Source organism: Macaca thibetana, chromosome 12 (assembly GCF_024542745.1).
Source record: "Macaca thibetana thibetana isolate TM-01 chromosome 12, ASM2454274v1, whole genome shotgun sequence".
Classification (NCBI taxonomy): Eukaryota; Metazoa; Chordata; class Mammalia; order Primates; family Cercopithecidae; genus Macaca; species Macaca thibetana.
In genome coordinates, this window is record NC_065589.1 from 76,726,719 (window position 1) to 76,743,911 (window position 17,193).

At 36.1% G+C, this 17,193-nt stretch overlaps 1 long non-coding RNA gene across 2 annotated transcripts in view; it reads right to left on the bottom strand.

Annotated features, from left to right (window-relative positions):
• Nucleotides 1-17,193, bottom strand: part of LOC126933047 (uncharacterized) — a 135,915-nt gene that overhangs the window by 106,136 nt on the left and 12,586 nt on the right. The window contains exon 2 of one of the 2 annotated variants that reach the window (XR_007718401.1): nt 7,337-7,507. The exons of the other annotated variant lie outside the window; for it this stretch is intronic. This is a non-coding gene — a long non-coding RNA (uncharacterized LOC126933047). The remainder of the gene's footprint in view (nt 1-7,336; nt 7,508-17,193) is intronic. 2 annotated transcript variants of the gene reach the window in all.

The following is a 17,193-nucleotide window of genomic DNA, read 5'->3' on the forward strand; positions in this document are numbered from 1 at the left end:
TTTTAGATATAGTGAAGAATAGGGGTCTAGTTTTATTTGTCTGCATATAGATATCTAGTTTTCTCAACATCATCTATTGAAGAGACTGCCTTTTCCACATTGCATGTTCTTGGCACCTTTGTCGAAAATGAGTTTACTCTAGGTGTGTGTATTTGGTTCTGAGTTCTCTATTCTGCAAACTACCAATCTAACAAGGGATTAATAATTAGAATATACAAGGAACTTAAATATCTCTATTTGAAAAAATCTAATAATATGAATAAAAAATAGGCAAAATATTTGAATAGAAATTTCTCAAAAGAAGACATACAAATGATAAACAAGTACATGAAAAGGTACTCAACATCACTGATCATCAGAAAAGTGCAAATCAAAACTGCAATAAGATGACATCTCACCCCAGTTAAAATGGCTTACATCCAAAAAATAGGCAATAACAAATGTTAGTGAGGCTGTGGAGAAAAGGACACCTTCATACACTGTTGGTGGGAATGTAAATTAGTACAATCACTATGGAGAACCATTTGAAAATTCCTCAGAAAACTAAAAATAAAGCTACCATACGATCCAACAACCCCACTGTTTGTATACACGCAAAAGAAAGAAAATTGATATATCAAAGAGATACCTGCACTCCCATGTTTGCTACAGCTCTGTTCACAATAGCCATGATTTGGAAGCAACCCAAATGTTTTTAAACAGACAAATGTATTAAGAAAATATGGTTCTTATATACAATGGCTTACTATTCAACCACAAAAAATAGAGAATGAATTCAGTCATTTACAGCAACATGGATGGAACTGGAGGTCATTATGTTAAATGAATAAGCCAGGCACAGAAAGACAAACATCCATGTTGTCACTTATTTGTGGGATATAAAAATGAAAACGATTGTACCCACAAAGTTTGAGAGTAGAAGGATGGTTACTAGAGGCTGGGAAAGATAGTGGGGAGTGAGGGGTCTGAGGGGAAGAGACAAATAGTTAAAATGAATGAATAAGACCTAGTGTTTGATAGCACAACAGGGTGACTATAGTCAATAATAATTTAACTGTACATTTTAAAATAACTAAAAGACTCTAATTAGTTTGTAACACAAAGGATATATGCTTGAGGAGTTCGATACCCCATCTGCCATGATGTGATAATTATGCATTGCATGTCTGTATCACAACACCTCATGTACCCCATACATATATATACTTACTATGTCCTCACAAAAATTAAAAATGGAAAATGGAAAATAAAAGAAATGGATCTAGAAAGTATGTACCTGTCAACAGGAAGGAACATGCTCTATGACAGTGGGTGAGTCTGAAATTGTGACTTGGCCTCCAAAGATATGAAAGGCAGCCAGCCCACAGCTCTGGACTCCTGTGACCTTATGGGCTGTGCACTCAGCTAATAGATGGTTCATTTTGTGTGTGCCCAGAATGAAAAAGGCTGTGAGGAGCTGCATCTTCTCATTCATTTGTATCTGTATCAGCTTTTTATTCTTTATACTGTTTGTTGCTGGTTTGATATAAACTAAAGTTAGAGCATCCATGAATCAAATCTCGGTACAAGTTCACCAGTCTTTGATCACAAAGCAGTCCGCTGTGGTCTGGCCAGCTCAGGCATGCTTCTTCTTCTTCTTCTTTTTTTTTTTTTTTTTTTTTTTTGAGATGGAGTCTTGCTCTGTTGCCCAGGCTGGAGTGTAGTGGCGAGATCTAGGCTCACTGCAAGCTCCGCCTCCCAGGTTCACGTCACTCTCCTGCCTTAGCCTCCCAAGTAACTGGGACTACAGGCACCCACCACCACGCCCGGCTAATTTTTTTGTATTTTTTTGTATTTTTCTTTTTAGATGGGGTTTCACCGTGTTAGCCAGGATGGTCTCAATTTCCTGACCTTGTGATCCACCCTTCTCGGCCTCCCAAAGTGCTGGGATTACAGGTGTGAGCCACCGCCCCCAGCCTCAGGCATGCTTCTTAAACACATTACACCAGGCCAGACAAAGGACACTAGTCATTTCAAAGGGATCTGAACTGCCTAATGTATGTGGAGAACATATTGCAGTACAGAAACACACATTTCCATAATATCTATTATTATTCACTTAATGTCAACTATTAATTCTGCAGATTGCAAGCATAACATGTTCTCTGTTGAAATTTGAAACACACAGAAACCCAAAAAGAAGAAAAAAATGAAGCCATATTCCCTTGAGGAAAAAAAGCATTGCATTTCATTCCAGTCATTTTTTTTTTCTATGTAGATAAATTTGATGTTTGTGTTTTCATGTGGTTTGATTAGGGTCATGGTGTAATACAGTAACCTAAAAGAATTTATTTATTAAAACTGTCAGCTGTCAGTTCAGTGCTATATTTGGTTCGTCTTACAGACATCTCTCTCTCTCTCTGTGTCTCTCTCTTTTGTCTCTCGCTCTGTCAGCAGCGAAGGCATTGATGTTGATTAAAGAGTCCCATTCCCAGGGCCAGATATGGATGGGATATATGCTATTTAATTTTAGTAATTTCACTGGGGCAAAGAGAAGAATAAAGCTGGCTTTTGCATGCTGCTTCTGAGCAGTGCCAAAGACAAAACCATTAGGTGGTCCTAATTCCAAATGTCAATTCTACTGGAGAAGACGCTCCTAAACAAAATGTATGCAGAAAACCTCAATTACAAACATTTATTAAACTAGCTCTCTGGTCCTAAGGGCAGGCCTTCATGAGATTCAAATTTCCGTCCTAAGCCACCTTACATTTAGCTACTGTTCGTATGATCATAATTAGAATAAGTGTCTGTATATGTTTTTGAAAATATTTCCAAAAGCGGGTTGAAAATATTTCTATGCATTTTAAGCGTTTTTCATCTTTTAAAAAATCTTATAAGTTCATGTATATGTAAATTCATTTAAAATGTCTAAAAACGTATATACCAAATACTGATATGTCTAGGTGGTAGGATTGGCTATGTTTTTTTCTAATTTTTTATACTTTTATGAATTTCATTTTTGTCTAAACTTTTAAAAATTAAACTAAGTATGAGTTACTTTGATCAGCAGAGAAAGGAGATACACTCTAGCTTACCAAACAAAAACAAAAACAAAAACAAAAACAAACAAACAAAAAAACCACAAAGAAAAAGAAAAAACCTTTACAAGATTACATTAAACAAACCAGACCATCTTCCCTGGACATTATGCCCAGACACCCAAAAGCAGGAGGCGGAAGATGAGGGTGGTGATGACAATATAGGGAGGGCACACCCAGGCCTATCTGTATTGTGCAAGGCTTATTTGCCAACTCTCCCCTGTTCAGGATCAAGGGAAAATTACATGGCATTTGTCTTTCTGTATATGGCAGCAACATGAATACTATCTTATTTTCCAAGGCTCACTTCACTGATTTGCATACCTTCCTTGCCTTAATAAATGGATCTTGAAAAGCTTTAATTAAAACTACAAAATAACTAGCTTCAGAGTAGTTATTGGTAATTTATTCTACATAAGCACAGCATAGTAACAACCATTTGGGGCTCTCAAGAACATTATTCTGCCTTTGAATGTCAGTCACTTATTTTCATCCTCGTTGTCACTATCTCAGCCAAGGTCCTCATCTCTTCCTATCTAGGTCGTTGCAAGAGCTTCCTGTTTTCAATCTGTTTGGCATAACATTTCCAAATGAATCTTTCTAAAGCCCGATGTTCATATAGATGGTGCTGATTACAGACATTGACTGTGCTCTCATTACCTACAGAATGAAAACCAGACATCATTTGGGTGCTAGACTCATAAACTAACCCTAACCTGTTTTATTATTTTAATCGTCTGCTATTCCCCCATTCCATCCTGTTGCTCCAATCAGTCAGAGCTGCTCCCCTGAATGTATTATATACTTTTATGCATCTACCCTTTGGCTTATGCAGTTTTTCCTTTACTTTATCACTCTGAAGTGCCTTTCTCTCAGTCTACCCAAGTCCTCCCAGTTATCTGAGTACAGCCCTTGGAGACTGTCAAGGAGAGAAGCTTGGCATGTGCCCAGGAGATGCTGCTCAAAAAGAAAGGAGCCAATTATTTCAGGAGAGGAGCCAGTGAAAAGAAGGGCATTACTAGGAGGACACTCCAAAATCAATATTGGAAGAAGAAGGCTATTCTCAGCTTGCAGCTAAAGTGGGAGGATTAAGAACTCTGAGATTTGATAAAATGTCTTACCAAAGAAAGCAAATGTGAGAGTTTAATTGGTGGATGAAGAAAAAATTAAATGAGGTATCACTTTGTCATCAGAAAGGCCAGTTCAAGGGTATTGTTATAATATTACGTACCCTTTAGGGCTATCCCCTTCTTGTGGCTTGGTATCCTTTGCAGGGTTGGGGGATACTCACTGAACACTTTATCCTTTTAGGCCTAGTTTAATCCAATCACCTCTAGGCTGCTATGAAACTTTTCCAGATAACTTTAGCACACGGGTGTCATACCTCTCTCTGACATCACAGCATCTGTTATCTCTAGCCTTCATTTGGCAATGGATCATAAGATTGTCCTATGATTTTTTTTGCATTTTGTACTCTCAACAACCACAAAAAATTATTTATTGCATGACCAGAAATATGTTCTGTTAATTCACTCTTCTCTTTAACTGGGCCTAAAATCTAAGCTAGCAGTTCTGTCTGTGAAACCATCTCTGAAACTGACAAAAATTTCTCCAAAGTGCTCATTCAGAAAGAATTATATTGAATAAATTCCATAAAGAATATATATGCGGTTTGGAGTTACATTCAAGAAAGCACATATTTCAGCTTGGATAATTTGGATATGAACAATAAAAATCAACTCTGACTTGCTTAAGCAGAAAATAATGTACTGTAAGAATATTTTGTAGTTCAAAATTCATGGGAAGGCTAAAGAAGATGACTCAGAAAAAAAAAGATAAAAACAAGGCTGTAAAGATTCCAAGTAGCAGACCAGTTTGAGTGTCACCACTTTTTTCTTGTATTCACTCTGCTCAAGTTCTTAGTTTTGGGAGAGAAAAAAAAAAATCAGGGTGGCTCCACCGGAGTCATTTTCTCTTCCACTCAGCCTGCAGAGAGCAAGACATCTTGGCTATACAAAAATGAGAAGTAATTTTCCCAGAGTAAATCTGGCACTCACCAAAAGGGGAATCATGGAAACCAGGCTTCCAAAGAAAGCACAACAGGAAGAACTGATGTAAATTATCGTCCAATCCATATATCTGTGAGGTTTTATAGATCAGGGTTCATTCTGGTGAGTGAATCCTATCATCAGTTTAGAAATAAAGCAGGTGGAATGAGAGCATAGGGTGAAGGGTTTATTTAAAATTGGAATACTATACTGAGACTTTAAGGCAGATGTAGGCAGCTCCATAGTATGGATATGACCTTTTGGGCAGAAGGCACAATCAAGTCCATTTTGAATGTGGAGTGGGCAGCTTGCCAGGTGAGGATGCCTTCAGGATCCAAGACTCACTGTCTACTTAGATTCTCCTCTGAGGTCACATTGGTAATTATTCCCACTGGTTCACACTGAATGAGAGCTTTGTATGGGGAAGATAAGTGTTTTATAGTGCAGGTGGGAAAAAGACAACAAAATATAGCAATGCTGTAATTAACATAAATCCCTAATGCCCAGAGTTAGTGAAACCAGGTGGTATATGGGTTACACAGAAATGTACTCAAGATACAGGTACTGGGTGATATAAAGCTGCACAGTTATGCATCAGACATCTCTAAGAAAATGCTAAGTACTTAAAAATGGTTGTTTTTAAAATTCAGAGTCTGGATATACTAATAAATCTACAAAATATTTGCCAACTGATTTTACTTTGGGAAAAGAATAATACCTTAAGACTAAGAATAAATAAAGCAGAATTTGATCATAAAAAGTTTTTAAAAAGAATAATTTATCTGCAGTATGTATTTCTCATGCTTGCATTATTTTTCACTGCTTCTATTATTTTAAAAGATAGTAAGTATGAAGCTTACTCTGCAAGAAAATTCTAATTATTCTACTTTTAGCAGTGGGGCCCAAAATTCTCACGTCTTCTTGGAGATAGAGAAAAGTTATTGAGAAAGTAAGATTATTTTAGAGTGAGGAGAGCTAGTCTCAGTATTTACATATTTTAAATAATAATTGTGGTTGCATATGCTGCTCAGAACTGAGCGAGATAGTTTATCTTACTAGTGAGTATAATAAACCTAAGCCAAAAAATTTAAGATTACTAGAACATGAAGTGAAGACCAAAAATATCAGTATTTTTTTCTTTGTAGGGGAAACAGAGTCAGAAAACAGTGAGTATTTCCTCAATTTCTTAAATAAACACAAGAAACAAGAAGATAATAAATAAGTCCCATTTTTATAAGTTAATATGGTACTTCAGTTAGGGAACAAACGTCATTCAATTGGTTGATCAGAAATCTTTAAATCCCTTATTAAATATCTGGAACTTGACTTCTAAAAATGATATTTGTACCTGTTAATTTATTGTTGTGGAGTGATTAAATGTGTATGAAATTATTTCACTTTGTGGAGCAAAGGGACTAAAGAATAAGACTAGGAAGTTTTTATTTTTTATGATACTCCAAGGATTAAATAGAAAGATGGATCCATATCTGTCTTTCCTTCCTACCAACTAGCTGTGATATAAAAGGAAATTTAAAAGTTGTGTTCTACTCAAAGTGAAGCTCACTATAGTCAGAGTACACTAAAGCAAAGTAAAAATACAAAGCAATTAAGACATCTGAACATTATGCCTTCTCCAAAACAACTACATTTAAATGTTTTATTCAGTACACACAGAACGTGTCCAATATCTTATACTTATTTCCCCGCCATAAAGGCAGCATTGGAGACCCAAGACAAAAACATTGGAAAAAACATTTTCACATGTCCCACAATCACTATTGAACATGGATATTGCCATCAGCAGACACTGAAGCAATTAAAACCAACTTAAACATGACCAGGAAGTGGTAGCATTGGACTGAAGGACACACTAAAGTGACTTAATTTCATCTGCAGACATTAAACCAATATGAAGGCTAGTAATTTTACTGACTCTCTATAGAGCACCTTCTACTACAGAAAAATAAGGGAAATATTATAAAGAAGTTTTGTAGTGATGGTTTCACAATAAAAAAATTATTTCTACTAAGAAGAATGTTCTTATAGCAAATTCCCAGGGCAATGAACTAGGATATATATAATTCTACTTTATATTACTTTTAAGGGTGCATAAAAATTCTGTGTGTTTTGGGAGGGTGGCAAGCAAATAAGTTAGAAGAAACTAAAATGTTAATGTAGCTTCCAAAGCTATTAATAATTTTGATTACTGACCTGCATTCCTGTTTCCTGGAAGTGTTTCCTAGAGACAACAGTCTCCCTGACTTCTTTGTCGCTGGTGTCTACAGTCCTGTTTCATGCAAAGATTCCAAATCCTAGGCAGGGACTATCATTCAGCCTCAGTTGTCAGTACCTCTTGATTTACTGTCTGATGATGTCAAGTTCCTGATAAAAGCAATGGGGAAGAAATATCTTTTAGATCATAGTGGAGCAATTAACTTGATGAAATTGCTTTGGGGAAACTCAGTCTTACGTTATAGAGAAGTATATCAAGTATTTGCCTCCAATAAATCCTGAACCAGGATTATCTCAACTTGAAGACTTTCACTAGCTGTAGAAAACACTGACCACAAAATGTAAAAGTACTAATGAATTTTGAAATTCCAGAAAGATTTGTATATGTATTTTTAAAAGGTTATCAAGAAGCAAAACAATGTGAGAATTTTAAATAGTGAATAGTTAGTTCTTCCTAAGGGCCTTCTTACCACCTAACCAATTTTTCCCCACATGAGTTGCTGAATATTATTTAGTTTTGTGATGCAGCACTCTTCTTAATGAAGAGTTTCATTAGCTTTTCTTTATCTTTCACTGGATCCAGATTAAAGCTGTGTGAGGTTTCAGAATAACATTTCTAAGATGAAAGAACTTTAAAAGGAACTTACAAAATACCAGTGCTACCTTAACCAATAGAGACAAGTATATATTCAGCAGCTGGTGCACGCAGGGCACTGTTCCAGATGCTCAACAAAACTCAAATAACGTCCACCTGCCCAGAGTGTACATTCTAGTGGTCTGTATGCTGGGTGAGGAAACAAAAGCCATGTCCGAACACTTAAAAAGCTAAACAAATAAATGAACAAGATAATTTCAGATAGCAGGAAGTTCAAGGACGAAAGGAAGCCAGGGTGGTATAAGAAGAAAAGACCGTAAGGAACAGGATAGGAGAGGGTTAAATTGGATTGGTTTGCTAGGGAAACACCTTGCTGAGGATGTTATATCTAATGTAAGGCTGAAATGACCAGAAAAATGAGTGGTTTCAAGACCCACAGTCTGAGCATTGCAGACAAAAGGAACAGTATGTGCAAATCTCTTCAGATGGAAATGAAAGCCACCTATTGGAGGAAAGGAAACCTGGCGTGAATGGGAGGAAATAAGATCAGAGGCAAGCAGAGACTAGATTGCGTGGGCTTTGATAAGGGATTTGAGTTTTCTTCTAGACGTATTAAGCAGTGCAATGGCATACTTTAATTTACTTTGTTTTATTTCAACTTTTATTTTGAATACAGGGGTACAAATGCAGGTTTCTTACATGGGTATATTGCATTCAAGTAGTGAGCGTAATACCCAATAGGTACTTTTTCAATCCACGCTCCCTTTCTCCCCAGTCTACTAGTCCACTTTGTCTATTGTTCCCAAGTTTATATCCATGTGTGCTTAATGTTTAGGTCTAACTTATAAGTGAGAACATGCCTTATTTGGTTTTCTGTTCCCGCATTAATTTGCTTAGGATCGTGACCTCCAGCTCCATCCATGTTGCTTCAAAGGAAATGATTTTTATTATTTTTTATGGTTGCATGGTGTTCCATGGTGTATATGTACCAAATTTTCTTTATTCAATCCACCACTGATGACCCCCTAGGTTGATTCCATGTCTTTGCTATTATAAATAGTGTGGTGATGAACATGAGTGCATGTACTTATAATGATCTAATGATCTGTTTTCCTTTGGGTATATACTCAACAATGGGATTTCTGAGTCGAATGGTAGCACACTGTTTTAAGTTCTTTGAGAGATATCCAAACTGCTTTTCATAGTGGCTGAACTAATTTACATTCCCACCAATAGTGTATAAGCATTCCGTTTTAGTGGTTGAACTAATTTACATTCCCACCAATAGTGTATAAGCATTCCGTTTTCTCCACAGACTCACCAGCATCTGTGGTTTTTTGACTTTTCAAAATAGCCATTCTGACTGGTATGAGATGGTATCTCACTGTGGTTTTGATTTGCATTTCTCTGATGATTAGTGATGATGAGCATTTTTTCATATGTTTGTTAGTCGCTTACATATCTTCTCTTGAGAAGTGTCTGTTCATCTACTTTGCCCACCTTTTAATGGGGTTAATTTTTGCCTGTTGATTGAATTAAGTTCCTTATAGATTCTGGATGTTAGACCTTGGTCTGATGCACAATTTGTGCCTATTTTCTACCCTTCTGTAGGTTGTTTATTTTGTTGGTAGTTTGTTTATTCTGTGGGTTGTTTGTTTATTCCATTGGTAGTTTGTTTATTCTGTGAGTTGTTTGTTTATTCTGTTGGTAGTTTGTTTATTCTGTAAGTTGTTTGCTTATTCTGTAGGTTGTTTATTCTGTTGGTAGTTTGTTTATTCTGTAGGTAGTTTGTTTATTCTGTTGGTAGTTTGTTTATTCTGTAAGTTGTTTGTTTATTCTGTAGGTAATTTGTTTATTCTGTAGGTTGTTTATTCTGTTGGTAGTTTGTTTATTCTGTAGGTTGTTTATTCTGTTGGTTGTTTATTCTGTAGGCAGTTTGTTTATTCTGTTGGTAGTTTGTTTATTCTGTAGGTGGTTTGTTTATTCTGTTGGTAGTTTGTTTATTCTGTAGGTTGTTGTTTATTCTGTTGGTAGTTTGTTTATTCTGTAGGTTGTTTATTCTGTTGGTAGTTTCTTTTGCTGTGCAGAAACTCTTTAATTAGGTCCCACTCAAGTTCTGTTTTTGTGCAATTGCTTTTGTGAACTTAATCATAACTACTTCACCAAGGTTGATGTCAAGAAGGGCATTTTCTAGGTTTTCTTCTAGGATTTTTTATAATTTTAGTCTCACATTTAAATCTTCAAAGCTTATTGTGTTAATTTTTGTACATGTTGAAAGGTAAGTGTCCAGTTTCATTCTTCTGCATATGACTAGCCAGTTATCCCAGCACCGTTTATTGAATAGTTTTCCCCCATGGCTTGTTCTCATTTTTGTTGGACCTTGTTGAGGATCACATGGTTGAAGGTGTGTTGCTTTATTTCTGAGTTTTATATTCTATTCCATTGATCTGTGTATCTGCTTGTCCAGTACCGTGCTGTTTTGATTACTTATGGTAGCCTTATAGTATAGTTTGAGGTTGGCTAGTGCGATGCCTCTGGCTTTGTTCTTTTTGCTTCGTATTACTTTGGCTAATTTGGCTCTTTTTTGGTTTCATATGAATTTTAGAGCAGTTTTTTTCTAATTAGGTGAAGAATGACATTGGTAATTTGATAGGAATAACATTGAATCTTTAAATTTATTTGGGCAATATGGACATTTTAACAATATTAATTTTTCCAATCCATGAGCATGGAACATTTTTCCATTTATTTGTGTCATCACTGATTTCTTCCAGCAGTGTTTTGTAGTTCTCCTTGTAGAGCTCTTTTACCTCCTTGGTTAGCTGTCTTCCCACGTATTTCATTTTCTTTGTGGCTATTATAAATGGGATTGTGTTCTTGATTTCACTCTCAGCCTGTGTGTTATTGGGGTATAGAAATGCTACTGATATTGATTTGGTATACTGAAACCCTGCTAAAATCATTTATCAGTTCTAGTAGTCTTTTGTTAGAGTCTTTAGGGTTTTCTGCATATAGAATCATTTTCAGTAAAAAATATGGTTTTACATTTTTTCCCTATGGATGCCTTAATTTAAACTTTTAATGAATTATTCTGATTGCCAGCTGGAGTAGAAGCAGGACAAGTGTAGAAGCAGTGATTGAAATTAGGATGCTTTTGTCTAAGCAAGAGATGATAGGGATTTGGACTAGTGTGTTAAAATAGAAGAAGACAGGGGTAATACGGCAGAGATGTTGAGACCAAAATTATATTTTGGAAATGAGTAAAATATCTATTTCATCAGCTTCCTTCAATACATTTCCATATTCAAACATTTTTTGAATGTCTACTAAGTTCTGGTTTTGTACTTGAGAGATACCACAGTGAAAAACAAAAAGTCTTATAAAACATATTTTAAAGTACATTGGAAAAAATAAATAATAGATCTAATATTTAAAAATGAAGCATAAAATATTTTCATTTGCTTTTTAACAGTTTTTAAAATAAAGAATATACCTGCACCACAGGGAAAAAAAACCTAAAAATATGCAAGAAAAAATTCCCAGAAATTAGAAATCATCAGTAAATGTATGAAAGAAAACCACCGGTACTACTTTTCAATAAATCTTCCCCATTTTTTCTCTTGCTTGTAACTAGTGTTTTCTTAATGATAATAAAGCCTGGAAAAAAAAGTATAGTTAGGAAATGTTGTCATGTGGTTGGAATTTAAAGGATTTGGTAATTATTTTATCAAGAAGTAGTTAAAGGATTATACCCCAGCCTTGGCCATGGTTGACTAGAAAACAAAGCCTGAGGCAATCACAAAAGTAACAAATGAGTGGGAAATGTGAGGTGGGTTGGGGAAGAGGCTAAACAAATGTAAGTGGTACATGATGAGCCTGGCCTGCTTCATGAAGAGGCACATCCATAAGGATGTCTTTGGTCAGGCTATATAATAACACCATGCTTTGGAACTGTCCATAAGTGGAGGAAAAGGAGAGAAATCATCCTGCTGCTTCCTTCCCTCTTCCCTCCTCTCTCCCCCGGTAAACATTTTTCCATGGAAATTTAATACTTTGCCTCACTTTGGGGCTGGGCCTACTGATGTTTTGGCAGCCTCAGAAGAGGCCAGATTTTGCCACTGTGGCCCCATTCTTCACAGGAGACCAGAAGTAGTGAGCAGAGCAAGAGATTTCTTGCAGTAGTATCAATGTTCCATTACCATTCTGTGTCAGAAGCAGCTGCAATAGCCTAAAGAAGCAAGCAGCTGAGGTTTCATGCCAAAGGGCACATGAGATGACTGTAAGGGTCAATCAAACAATACAGCCCTGAAGCCAACTACTTTTAGCATTTTCTGACAAAACCTAAGGGTCTAGTGTTGTTTTTGAGTCAATTTGGATGTTTTATATATACAAAAAAAAAAAAATTAAAGATGTTTCATCTCTAAGAAAAAAAGCTTTAAAATTTGAAAAATATATATGTGTATGGCATGTATACATACAAATACACATACATATTCTATATAGAATATAAATATAATATATTCTTAAAAATCTGTAAATGGTCTAACTTTTTTTTTTTCCTAAGAAGCAATTCTTAAAACAGTTTTCTCTTCCTCCCAGAGATAAGCTACACTTTATCTTGTCAAAGGTGAAGTAGCCTGCCGGGATGAACAAACTTGGTCACATGGTCTTCTCTCTTCCCCAGATCCCACCTGCCAGAGCTACCTCTGACCCACTTGATAGGCTTTCAATAATGACAGCAAGTGTCCAGCCAGCCTGAAGTTAACCAGGCATCCAGCCCATTGGACACGGGCCTGGAGGTTTTCGCACTCCCCAGAGAGCAAAGAATTGTCCAACTACTTTCTAGTTTAGCAATTTGTGTGCTAAGATTCATAGTCACTATTTAGATAGTGATTTGTGTGTATGTTTAGTTTGAGCTACATGATATCACTTAAAATCCTTTCTAAACTTTAGTTTGAAGCCAATTTTTAATTTAGATTTTTTTCCTTCTCTCCTATCCAAAAGATGCATATTTAGATGGTCTTTGATTTTAAACTACAACTGTTTGGCCAGACTATTAACGGAAACTTATATGCTTTTAACTACAGCCTCTTATTCTACATCAGTGAAAACAATAAGATCATAATCAAATCAAACCTGCAGTGGGTCTCTCCAGAATTTGTCCATTGTATACTTCTAATTTCTACACTCAGTGAGAAGAAAACCAGTGTGATCCCAGGATAAACATTTCTGCTTATCCGATAATGGTGGGACAACTTTTGAAAGGACTGAAGTGCATGCCCACAAAGTATCCTCTTATAAACTCTGCTTTTCTAACTTTTGGTAAGAATCAGAAAACAGACAAATTTGATGTTACAGTTTCTAACAAGGGTCTAAAGTATAAGTATTCTGGGATCATGGTAAAGGGCAAATTCTTATGTTTCCATATCAAATGTGTGGATTGAAAGATTGACATATTTTTGTGAACAAGTGTACAATATCTTAAGCAAAGCTCTTCTTGGGAGGAGGATCTATGATATGACTTCCTCCCTCTAGAACCTTCTAACAGCCTTGCTACCAATTCGTTCCTTTTCTCTTGAGTTGGAAATGAACATATAATTTTGTGCCAATTTCCAACTGACACCAACAGTGTCCCTAAGTATTTTAAAAATAAGGATAATATTGAGACTTAAGGAAATAACTTCTGTTTTTAATAACACATCTTGTAAGAATCTGTCAGATTTGAATATTCTCTTCTCATATCTAAATGAGAAATTTAATAACATTAAATCATATGTTATTATCATTAAATCCTGGACTAGAATCACTATTTTCTATTTTTAATTTAGAAATAAGTTATTGTCAACAACATAGAAACTACTTATATATTTTAAGAAAATTAGTGATAATTTCTGCCAGTGGAGAAAATTCTGGTACATATTTATCTCTGTTCAAAGGAAAAATTTAAGAAATTCTATGGTTAATTACATATGTAAACTTGAGTAGTCCAGGGGTGTCCACATTAAACATTATTTCTGGGTGTTTCTGTGAGGTGTTTCTGGATGAGATTAGCATTGAACATATAGACTCAGTAAAGTACATTTCCCTCTTTAATGTGGTTGAGCAGCATCCAATCCTTTTGAGGGCCTGAACAGAACAAAAGGTGGAGAGAATGAGGAACTTGCCCCTCTTTTCCTGCCTCAGTGCTGGAACTGTGACATTTCATCTTCTCCTGTGCTTGGACTGGGATTTACATCATTGGTTCCTTTGGTTCTCAAACCTTCAGACTCAGGCAAAATTACACCACCAGCTTTCCTGGGTCTTCAACTTACAGATGGCAATTATAGGACTTCTCAGCCTCATCATCTCATAATAAATCAATCAATAATAGATAAATAGATATTTAAATACATAAATACAGATATAGGTTCTATTTCTCTGGAGAACCTTGACTAATCCAAACTCTAAATAAAGGAGACAATAGGCATTAATAGGCTGTAGTTATCAAAAGACACAACACAGAGGCATGGGAATAGCGTAATGTATGTTGGTCTCCATTTAAATCCCCTTTATTAGAACAATGTGCAGATTTCCCCCTCCTGTCAATGCTTATATCAATAGCTCAGAACTTCCCCTCTTCTGTAAAATTGCCGTAGGCCAATAGGAGCAACCTTGTCACCTGGAAATGCGTAGAAAGCCCCATCCTGTTTCCCTAAGGGAGCATCTGATATCTCAAAATCCAACTGGTGTTTGGTACAAGAGTCTTTCCTGCTTCTAGGTAACCCAAGTGTGATAATCAGGTTGGAGAATGGCATTTATATATAATTTCCTATTTTTTTTTCCATTTTATAGCATAAGACTAGGGACTTACTAATTCAAACATCTTTATTGGGTCATTTAATTTCTTGGACCACTTTATAACCTCCTTGAAAGGATTTCATCTATTTTGGCCCTTAATTTCCTAGAAATCTATTGTTAGGAACAGCAGAAGGAGAGTAGAAAGAGAGTACAACTATAAGTTTTGACACTTTCTAAAGCCAGGTTTTAGTGGAAGAGCTATTTTAAAAACACAATTAATATAGTTAAAACTAAGCTCTTAGCAGAAACTGAATTGACATTTTGATCAACTCCTATGAAGGATTATGCATTATGAGATTGTTTTAATACCTATGTTTGAATAATATATGGGCTAATGATTATTTATGTCTGAATTAATACACAAACATATACGCACTCACACGTATATTCAGTAAAGACTAAAGCTCTCAAGCAAAATATGCATGATCATTCTTAAATATGTAAATTCCTCTTCCATAAATTTCTTAATTCCAACCAATGTAAATCCAGTCTTAAACATTCACCCTTTCAGTCATTCAGCAAGTATTTTTGAGAGACTAGCATCAGCCAAACATTGTAAAATGTACTAAGATATAATGTGAACAATTCCCTTTCCTCACAGAGCCTACAGCCAGTCAATAATACAGCCTAGAAATGGCCCATACAGCATGGAAGTGGTGAGAGCTCTAAAGAAGAAAGTACCAGGAAAGCACAAAGGAGAGGCACTTAACTAGTACCTGGGTCTGAGCCTCCTGAAACCACTTAAGCAGAAACTAGAAGAGTGAGATAGGGGAGTGCTCAGATAGAAGAAAGGACAAGTGCTAAGGTCCACAGGTAGAGCACTATATATTTGAAGAAGTGAAATTAGTTCAGATTGGGCAGAAGATAGAATGCAAAAGGAAGAAGTGATTCAGTGTGATGCTTAAATGCTAAATAGTCCATAGAAAAGTCTAAAGTCTTGAGTCAAAGGCAGAGTCTCTTGGAAACAGACTCAGAAGTTGAGGTTTTTCATATGCGATGTTTGTGGGGAGAGCTTCCAAGGTCTACACCTGTGGGGAAGCAATGAAAGCCAACTGCCCAACTTCTCTCTGTATGTGCAGAGGCAGAAATTTGGCTATAATATAGTTGCAACAAAGGATTCCGACAACTCCATGGAGAACTCTGACATTGGAGTGGACCTTCAAATTAGTTCCCAACTGGGATGGGGGCTAGAATTTTATACCCCAAGTGGTGCATGCATTGGACATAGGCTATATAGGCTATCCCCCAGGAAGGATGTGGCCTTGGGCAAGCAGTGTCCTCTTCTGCTGAGGAAAAGCCCCAGGAAGGGACACAATTGAGAGCTCTTGACTTCAATACCACAATGAATGTTTGAGTTCCTATGGCTGAGGGTAGTGTCTAGGAAGTGCACCTCATCATAAACAAAGCATGTTAAAGATATATCTTCATAAATCAGGTTAGGACAATAAAGGCCTGGACTTTAGGCATGGGAGAGACACAACCTGTTTTATGTTTAGAAAGGTATTTCTGGCTGTAACAGAAAGTTACAGACTGGAGAGAACAGTCTCCAGCAACAGACTGGAGACAAGCATGACTAGAGGCAGACCAACTAACTGAAAATTGGTTGCAAAAATCCAGGCAACAGATTGTGGTGGCATGCAGTGGGGTAGTGACAGGAAGAATGGAGAGTTTTAAATGGACCTGAAAGAAGTAGGAGGGGCAGAACTTAATGACTGAATGTAAAAAATTTAGACAGGGAGTAGTCTAAGTTGTATCCCAAATTTCTGGGTTTGGCACCTATGCTAGGAAACAAAGCAAGAGAAGCCGATTGTTTGCCATTGTATTTTTTTAAAGGTAGGAGGGAGTACAATTGTGTGAATGTTAAACTCAGCTCTGGAAATGTTGAATTTAAAGTAAGTTTAACAGAGACATATACTAAAAATCACACATAAGGGTCTAGAGCACAGGAAATTTATTTGAGCCAGAAATAGGAATTTGGAGACCATCAGCACATAGGTAGTAATTGTATCCAACAAAGTGATCAATATGGCCTAGAAGTTTATAAAGTGAGAAAAAATAGAAGGCCTAGGATAAAATCATAAAGGTTTCATTGTTTTTGTTTTTCAGTGATGCATTCATTAAATTCTCACTGTATGCTTTCAACTTGATTAACGAGGACAGTGGAAAAGAAGAGTAGTATTTTCTGAACACCTTTGATGTGCCGAACACATTACCTCATTATCTTATTTTACAATCCTATGATTTTAGAATATCATCTTCATTTAACAGATAAGATGAAAAACTCATAAAATTTCAGCAAGTTCTACAAGCCGTAATACTATCAATTGGTAGAGCCAGAATCTCACTCCAGATATCTGTCTGAGTTTTCCTCTGTCTAACTGAGTTTTCCTATGATTTGTCACTA